This window comes from Alligator sinensis, unplaced genomic scaffold, assembly GCF_000455745.1.
Source record: "Alligator sinensis unplaced genomic scaffold, ASM45574v1 scaffold1291_1, whole genome shotgun sequence".
In the NCBI taxonomy this organism is placed as follows: Eukaryota; Metazoa; Chordata; order Crocodylia; family Alligatoridae; genus Alligator; species Alligator sinensis.
Genome location: NW_005842219.1, coordinates 1,259,141 through 1,267,939, shown reverse-complemented (window position 1 = coordinate 1,267,939; position 8,799 = coordinate 1,259,141). Strand labels below are relative to the sequence as shown.

Genomic DNA, 8,799 nt, shown 5'->3' with positions numbered 1-8,799 from the left:
TTGTTTCAGTTAACCGGAGAGGCCGAAGGGAAAGGGGGGTTTTGTTTGGGTTTTTTTTTTTCCCCCTCCACCTCTATCCGCTTTGCATTATTGCAAAGAGGCCAGAAACTGCTCAGGTTTTCCCAGTTGAGGATTGATGAGCCAGCATGGGGGAATCCCAGGTGAGATGACTGGGGTGTAACTTGCTTGTATGGGCTTCAGTATAGGAAGTGTGGCAGGGTAGGAAGGGTGTAGTTCGAGAGACATGGGCTGTCTGAAGGGTGACAGTTCTGTTTTGCAGCAACTTCTGAAATTTCAAACTGCATTTGGTTCTTCATTGGAACCCCCCCCCCCCCAACCTGTTAGAAATAGTAGCTTTGGGATTGAACATTGCAAGGTCCTAATAGGTCTTGTCCTATTGCTCCCAAATGACCAGAGGACCTTGTAACCCAAAATACATGGTTATGAAAAAAATCTCTTGATGGTAATACATCTCCACAGAACATTTTGACTTTGGTGAAACACTATATTCTGATTAAATGAACTTTTGATGAACATGCTCTGATCAGCTGCATGTTCATTTGGGCCTTGGCTGTTTTCTGTGGCTGGAGGAATAGGGGAAAACCAGCCAGCACTCATTAAAGTAGACCTGTGGCATCTATAAACTATGCCAAGGTCATGGCTTATGTGGAATTGGCCCCTGAATTATGGATCTACAACGGACTCTTCTCAGTTTGCCACTCTTGTGATTTCATCACACGGTTCACTGCATTTGGCATTTTTCTCTTAAATATCCATCTTTGGGATTAGTATGAGTATGCAAGAATCTCAGCTTTCAATAAAGAAGAAGAGAAAGTTTGTGGATGTCATTATTTCAGAGAAAGGGTGTACCCTAGCAGCCCAACATACCAAAGGTAGATAAAAAAGCACCCCAAGCCATTTTCCAAAATCCTGTGATTTGCTGGAACAGGAGAGGGGAAGAAGACTCAGGATTTTTGAATCCTCGGAGTAGGCAAAACAGGCAGGCTCACTCAGCTGCCCCCCAGCAAAAACCAAGGCCAGCTGAGAAGCTAGCTTAGCAAATATCTGCAGCAAGCTCTGTCTGATTAAATGCAGAAGGTTTCTTCTCAGTCATCTAAATACAAGAAGAAAAACAATCTGTGGAAACAGCTGCAGTGAATTACCTAGTATGTATTGGACAAAACTAAGGAACATATCTTATGTATGTGGAATGTAACTTTATTTCCTTACCTATCTGTCAAGGATATTGGTGTGACCTCCATCACCATAGTATCCGACCACTTCTCAGTCTTTAATGCATCTAACCTCAATGGGAACACAGCCAATCCCATTTTACCAAAGGGTACCGAGGCACCAAGAGACCGACTTTTTTCCATAAGCCATATAAAAAGTCACATAGGCAGAGTGCGATGTGTAATCAGAGTCTCCAAAGGCTCAGTTTTGTGTCCCATGTTTCCTTTCAAGCAGAATATGTTTCTTGGCTTGGTTCATAGTGCAGAGAGTAGAATGTAATGGTTCATTTCCCTAAGGGATTAGATTTTCAGTTATTCCATTAGTTCCTCTTCTACTGCGATATTCTATGGGATTGCTCACGAGTAGTCGGAACAGTTTAGATCGCTGCCAAAGTTTGGAATTGGGGGTGATTATTAATGATGTCAAACAGTTGGACCTCAGTTAAGTTACTTTGGAGTCCTGCCTCCTTGTTGAATTTAATTTGCAGTGATGAAAACGCATAGGATTTGGAACATCCCAGTTCGAGGGTCTGCTTCCACACAGATTTATCGTGTCATCTTGGTTAAGTCCCTTTTTTACCTCTGTCTTTTTTTTCCCCATCTGTAAATGGAGGTAATGGGACTTGCTTATCTCATAGGTATGATCCAAAAATAAGTGTATTGAAAGGTTACGAGTAGGACTGTGCGAAGCTTCAGTTCCTGATTTGATTTGGCGGAGATTTGGCCCAATTCAGTGGCCAAATCTCCGAATCTGAATTGAATCGGAGGATCCTTTAATCTCTCCAAATTGATTCGGAAAGATTTGGAGATTTGGACATATACAGCTTTAAATGTTTTTTCTACATGCCTCTAGGTAGCAGGCAGCTTGTGAACGCTGCGGTGCTGGGGCAGATGGAGTGTCCGACAGAAGCATGGGGGGCTCCCCAGCACGCTCGGCAGCAGACCCAGAAGTGGACCAGAAGGACTTCCAGTCCACTTCTGGGTCCGCCGTGTCCCCCTGGCTTGGAGGCTTGTGCCTCCTGGGTCTGGGGGGGCACCTGGGGTCCCTCTGTGGTCAATTGCTGAGCCGGGGGGGACATGGGGGCAGAGTGCGGGGGGGGGGGGGGGGTGTTGAAGATCCGGTTGAAGAATTTGTAATGGTTGCCTGCTTTTAGTGTTAGAACTTGAGCTATTTTTTTGGTGGAGATTCCCTAGAAAAAAACCCAACTTTTTCTGTGGAGGTCAAATTGCAAATGTCTTTTTCTAGAATGCAATAAACCCTTGGGGTGGACTTCCTCTGAAATCTAGGAAGGCAGCCTAACCATTTCTTAATGTTGAAAGTGGCTTAGATATAAAATCAAAGAAGAATGGAAGACAGATGGGGTTGTTCAGTATTCAGTAGACTTAAGTGCTGTGATGATTTAATTGATCACCGAACTGCAGTCACCTCTGGGTGGAAATGCAGTTCTTGTTGGCAGTAACAAGGTTACCCTTACTCAAGAAAGTTCGCTCTGTACCTCGAGTTTGTTCTGAGGTCGCTAGGAGTATTTCCATTCATATCAGCAGCCCATTTTTATAATTCACATTCTCAATTTCATCAGAGACTTGCTGCCCAGTTCTCTCTAAATTTTGATGTGCATGGCTCTGAATTCAAGAATCCTAGGGCAGCACACATCTAAACGTTTATCTCGCCCCCTCCCCTCCCCCCCCCCGAAAAAAAGATTAAGTTTGCAGTAATATACTGTTTTTAGTACTTCTCAAACATTCAATAGAAAGATCTATAAATAATACTTTACATATATTTACACCAACTTATATATTTTCAAAATGCAGTGTGGATGTGATGTAAGTGATAATAATGCCTTCAGAGAGAGAATTTAGTGAAGTTGTCAAATCAACTTAGGGACAGTGCTGTATGGTAAATTAGTTTAAGCAATGTTAATTTGGACACACGGTGCATGTATATATATATTTTATATTACTCTTTCTCTTTTTAAATATACACCGTTCTATATTACTTGACATAAACTGGGCAATGAAGTGAAATTCTTTTTCACGTGCATTACATACTTGCCCTTTCAATAACTGGATGTGCAGATTTAAGTGTCATGCTTCAAAGGCACCTCTTGGTGTTCCTTACTTTTATCTTTATTTTTGGCTTGCTTGGATTGCTGTAGGACATGCGAATCAGTGGAACTTTTCCATCTGAGCAGTTTGCATCCTTTTCAACAACAATACCATTCATAATACATATATGGCCAAGGATACAGGCAAATATTGGGAGAATGTAGAACATGCAAATGTGGATTTGACTGGCCCTTGCATTAAAAGCTGAAGACATTAGATGAGTAATAAAGAGCCTCAGGATAACAAGGCCAAAACAATAGTATGACTTGTGTTAGTTTGTGTGGCACCACTTTTGAATAGCTAGTTTTTGGATAGCAAAGTATTGTAGCTATACACAGTAAAAGTTTTATAAAAGTGTAATGGGGTTTGTCCAACATTATAAAATCCTTCAGGCAGAAGGTTGAATACACTTAATACAGGAGGCTTGCAAATTATATACATGTCCCTGGCTTTGAGAAAAGAGCTAGTGATAAATGGGATTTGCTCATTGAGCATTTAGAATCTATAAAATTAGAATATCCTATGGACAAATTGATATTAGTAGGAGATTTTAATGCTAGAATAGGAGGGTTGAAATGTGAAGATGAGGATTATTTGCTACTTAATGAGATTTGGGGAATTGATGTTCCATCATTCAATGATATAGGGGTTAATAATGCAAGTCTACTATTACAGAAGCTATTGTTAACCCTGAACTTAAGATCAATCAATGGATGATACCCTAGTATTACCTCTAGACAGGGGGCATCTTGCTTGTCAATGAGAGGTGTAGGTGCTTCTAGGCTGGCAGAAGAGCTACCAAGAATGTAACAGGACAGCATACCTCAAGTCTGGGGAGGACAACTGAGACTGCTTTAGATGAGCAGTTTGGCAGAGACACCCATCTAACCCCCCCTCACACTTCAATAAAAGATCTTTAGGAGCTTTAATGATCAAAAGTTGTCAGTGCTCCCTGTAAAAGTAGCTTTGAACCTGAGCAAGTACTTCTCCCTGTTCCATAAAATTTTCATACAATTTTTATTGTTTGCAGAAAGAGATTTAACTACTGCCTTCTTCACTATTGGACCTTATCACTAGCCAGCTGTTCCTAAACTTTAGCAGATGTTTCTCTATTTTAGGTTTGCAGAAACCTCTATGGATTTTTCCCCCTCTAGATTTTTTTCCCCTCTAACAAGAAATGCAACATTGGTGTCATATCATTGTCTTCTGAATCAGACTGCAAGAAATGTATCCAGTATTTAGTCCAGTAAAACGCTTGTAAATATTCTGTACTGAAGAAGAACTGTAACAAAATAATGAGGCTGTTAAAATGAGCTGACTGGAGCAAAAGGAAAATCTATTACAGCTGGGAAATGGTCTTTGATCTGTCGTTATTTCCACGCTATGCCATAAGTGTAGCATGGCAAGTGTGACTCCTTTGTAGTTTGTGGTGTGTGGAGAATCGGGTTATGAGGTGCTTGAAACTACTTTCCTGAGTCAGGGGAACTTTTGAGAATAGGGCTTGCAAGACTGGGCTCTTCGTAAGACTTGGGTAGACACTGGTACATTTGAATCTGAGGCAAAAGCAACACGATGAGGAACTCGGTGTACCTTGGAAAGCAACACATGCTTAGAGGCCTGCATTTTAATTGTTCAATCAGTAATGTCTCACTGCAAAAGGTAATAGAGTAGCCATTTGAGTAGACTAAGCTTGTTGCTCTCTGACTTCGGTTGAGCTGCAAGTTGCATGAACGCTACATAGAAGGAGTTGAGAATAACCCACCTTTGGGATCTCTTTCCACCTGATTTCTGTTTCCCCTCCTCTTTCAGTAGCTTACATTTTTTCTAGGGCAGTTTGATACTTTACTGCCTTTATTATTTCTGTAGCCCTCACTGACTATTACCTTAAGTTGTGGTTTCAGATTCCCATAAACCGCTAAAATGTAACTCTCAACTTAAAAAAAAAAAATTAAATGTGGACAGTGTTTCAGAAGTGCCAGTTTGACACCACTGCAGAAGTTTGTTCACAGAGCAACACATCTTGTAGTCAGCAGCAGTTATCATAGTCTCACTTTGCTTTGTCAGCTTGGAGTTGGATGCACCTCCGATAAGGCTGAGAGTATAATTCAGTATCTGTGCCTGCTGAGTCTTCAATTTTTATGGTGATTGTGCCAACAGCATACCATAGAGCTTCATTTGTGGTGGGGGCAACTGTCTGTTAGGATGCTAATTGAAATCACGATAGATTTGCCCTGGGTAGATGCCTGAGCAGCCATTGAAAAGCAAAAACATTTAGTTACTAGCTGCTCCAGCCACCTGGTGATACACGGAGGAATATCGTGTGCCAGACGTTGTTCTCTGAATTGTAGCCAGTATTTAAAATCCATCTGGACCTTCTTGGAGTCTGCTACCATCCAAATCCAACGTCCTGCCTCTTTTCAGAGAGCGAGAAGCTAAAATTGGGAAAGTAGCTTTCCAGGTAGTAGTAACGGAGGTGTAGTAAGCCCAGGGTCCTGTGTGGCTTCTTCAGGGTACTTCTGCCTGCCCCCAAAATAACATCAAACCTTGCTAAATTCCTTCGGGTCTAGACTTTCCACAAGGTTTGGGGGGACTTTTGGCTTGCATTGAGGTCTGATTAAAAGCTATTCATTTGGGTATGTTTACGTTGCAGACAGATCCCAGCTGGCTTTAAATGAACTAGCTCAGATACCAGAAGAAGGCAAGCCACGGCAGAACAGAGCCTGTGTGGAACAACGTGCTGCTATAGATGAATTGGCAACTGAGAGCTAGCAGACTGAAAGCTAGGTTGGGTCTCTCTCATGGCACTGTAGTCCACAGTCTCGACACAGATCCAAACACAGGCATGGGTGAACTGGGCAGCCGCCCAGGTGCCAGACAGAAAGGGGGCCCGAAAATGAAAAAAAAGAATTAGAATTGCAAAACAAAGTGTTAATATTGCACATATGTGGAACTGGCAATGTTATCAATTGAGGACGGCGTATTTAAAGACATCGATACCACGGATGTGATAGAGACTTCTGCAACAACAAAAAAAATCATTATCTCTGGCAAAGGGGGGCCCCAATACTAAAAGTTCGCCCGGAGCTGCCAAGAGTCTAGAGATGGCACTGTCTAGACACATGCAAAGGTGTCCTCGGTTTACTACAGGAGCAAGCTTGAGTCAGAGAAACTTTCACTCTTAGTAGCTCTGAAAACGCTGTTGGAAATTGGTGCAACAGTTGTATCCTTCTGTTCACGACTACAAGACAGTAACACGGTTCTTAACTTTGGACCACACTGAAACGTTTGAATGTTAAATGACGTGTGGTGTGAAGTTTCGGTTGCAAATCTTTAAATGTCTTCTCCAGTTTGGCTTTCACATTCCTGTACACAATTATAATGAAATCTGTTCAGGTACCTGCATCTGCAAATAGTCATTCTGCTCTCAAAAAGCTGGACCACTTTGAGCCCTTGAGAGCAGCCACTCACCTGGGCAGAAGGCTTGAGGAGAGGGGAATTATGAACTGGCCTGGAGGAGAGGAGACGGCACTTGCTGTGTGGCGCCTTCCAAATAATTTCCTCCGTGAAATGTAATTGGGCGAGAGGAGCATGGACTTGCTTTCCTAGAACAATCGTGATTTGTCGCTTGGAACCTGGAAATATGATAACTACTAGTTGCCAGGACCCTCCCTGCACATGCCAAGAGTCTGCACACTGGCACTGCTAAGTATCACTATTTTCACTGTCTGAACTGACACGGATTTTAGTGTAAAGGTGTTATTTATCTTCTGGCAAATGGGCAACTAATAGCTTTTTCTGCTTGGACTGAATCTCCTGGTTTTACTAAGGTCTAATGACAAGGCTTCTGATGTTGTTTGAGGACGGCACTATCATTAAGATGTGAAGTTTAAAGTTGCCATTTGCTTCCTTAAGGAATTTGCTATGGAGGTTGAAAGATAGAAATACATTGATATGAAGTTCAGGAAAAGCTCTGATGTCACCCGTGTTAAGTGCTGCAGCGTAATTAAAACTTCTTGTCTACTAGGTGATCCCTGCTTCAATAGGATTTTTCTATGGTAGCCATAAATAATTGATGCAGAATTCCTGTGTATTTGAAATGTATGCATTTTAACCTAAAACAATTTGGGTATTAAAGTAGTATATATATCTTGACAGAAGTGTTAATTTATTATTGCTGTACCCACACAACAGAAATTCAACATTTCAGCATGCATTTTTTGGATTTCTCTGTGTGAAAGGGGTTTAGAGTAGAGTTACTATTTTCTATTAGGTGTAAATTAAGTCATTATGTAGTTTTGAATGACTGGTTTAACATTTTTGGTGATTTTTAAAAGATTTTTTTTTCATGGTTTATGTCTTGAAGTAGTGGGAAGATTCAGATGGCTAAGGAATAGTTAGAAACAGTAGGGTTGACATTTTCAAAACTTTTTTTGGCTAAAAATGCATATTTGGTTCAATTGACCTTATATTCACAAAATTGAGACAATTTTCATTGAATTATCCCATCTGACAAATGGAAAGAGAGAACTGAAATATTGTTTACTTTCACTATCTTGAAATCTCATTTCATTTTAAAAGTTTATATAAAATTTAAATTTTAAACAGGTAACTGGCCTGGAAATGATTAGGCTTCTTGTTTCAGGAGGAAAAAACCAAAATTGTTTCAGTTTGAAATTAAGTGAATTTTCTTTTTCGAAGTTTTGTTTTGGCCAGTGACCTGGAAAGAGTAAAATATTTGCCCAGTATTAAGAATGGAGGAAATCCTTCAGAAACGTATGCTGCTGGGCGTGTGACACATGTGAGATGATCATTGGAATACAGACCCAAAGACCTAATTTATTTCTTTCTCAACTTCTCATATTAGAAAAGCTTGAAGAAACAATTTGAAAGTGAATCAAGAATAGTGAAATGACTAAAATGTTCATAGTTTTTAGGGGCTGGAAGGGACCTTACAGATCATCAGGTCCAGCCCCCCTGCACTCGGGCAGGGAAGATTGCTGGGGTCAGATGACCACAGGAAGAGGGGCATCAAGATGCTTTTTGAAGATCGCCAAGGTACCACCTTTGAGGGTAGCCTATTCCAAGCCCTTAGCACTCGACTGGTAAAGAAATTTTTCCTTATGTCTAGTCTGAAGCGATCTTCAATCAGCTTGTGCCCATTATTTCTAGTCCTCCCCTGGGGGACCTTGGTGAATAGTTGCTCCCCCAGGCCCTGATGTACTCCCTGATATACTTATAGGCTGCCACCAAGTCCCCTCTGAGTCTTGTCTTCTCCAGGCTGAACAGTCCCTCAGCCTCTCCTCATGGTCTCTAATCATGTGTGTGGCCCTCCTTTGGACTCTCTTGAGCTTCTCCACATGCTTCCTGAAGTGCGGCGCCCAGAACTGGACACAGTACTCCAGCTGTGGTCTCACCGAGGCCAAGTAGAGTGGGAGGATGACATCTTTAGCTTAGCTCAGGA

At 41.5% G+C, this 8,799-nt stretch overlaps 1 long non-coding RNA gene across 3 annotated transcripts in view; it reads left to right on the top strand.

The window, feature by feature from the left end:
• LOC102380259 overlaps positions 1 to 7,393 on the top strand; it is a 62,219-nt gene extending 54,826 nt beyond the window's left edge. For all 3 annotated transcript variants that reach the window (XR_324251.1, XR_324250.1, XR_324252.1), the window contains one exon: positions 5,989 to 7,393. This is a non-coding gene — a long non-coding RNA (uncharacterized LOC102380259). The remainder of the gene's footprint in view (positions 1 to 5,988) is intronic.
• Positions 7,394 to 8,799: the final 1,406 nt, after the last annotated feature.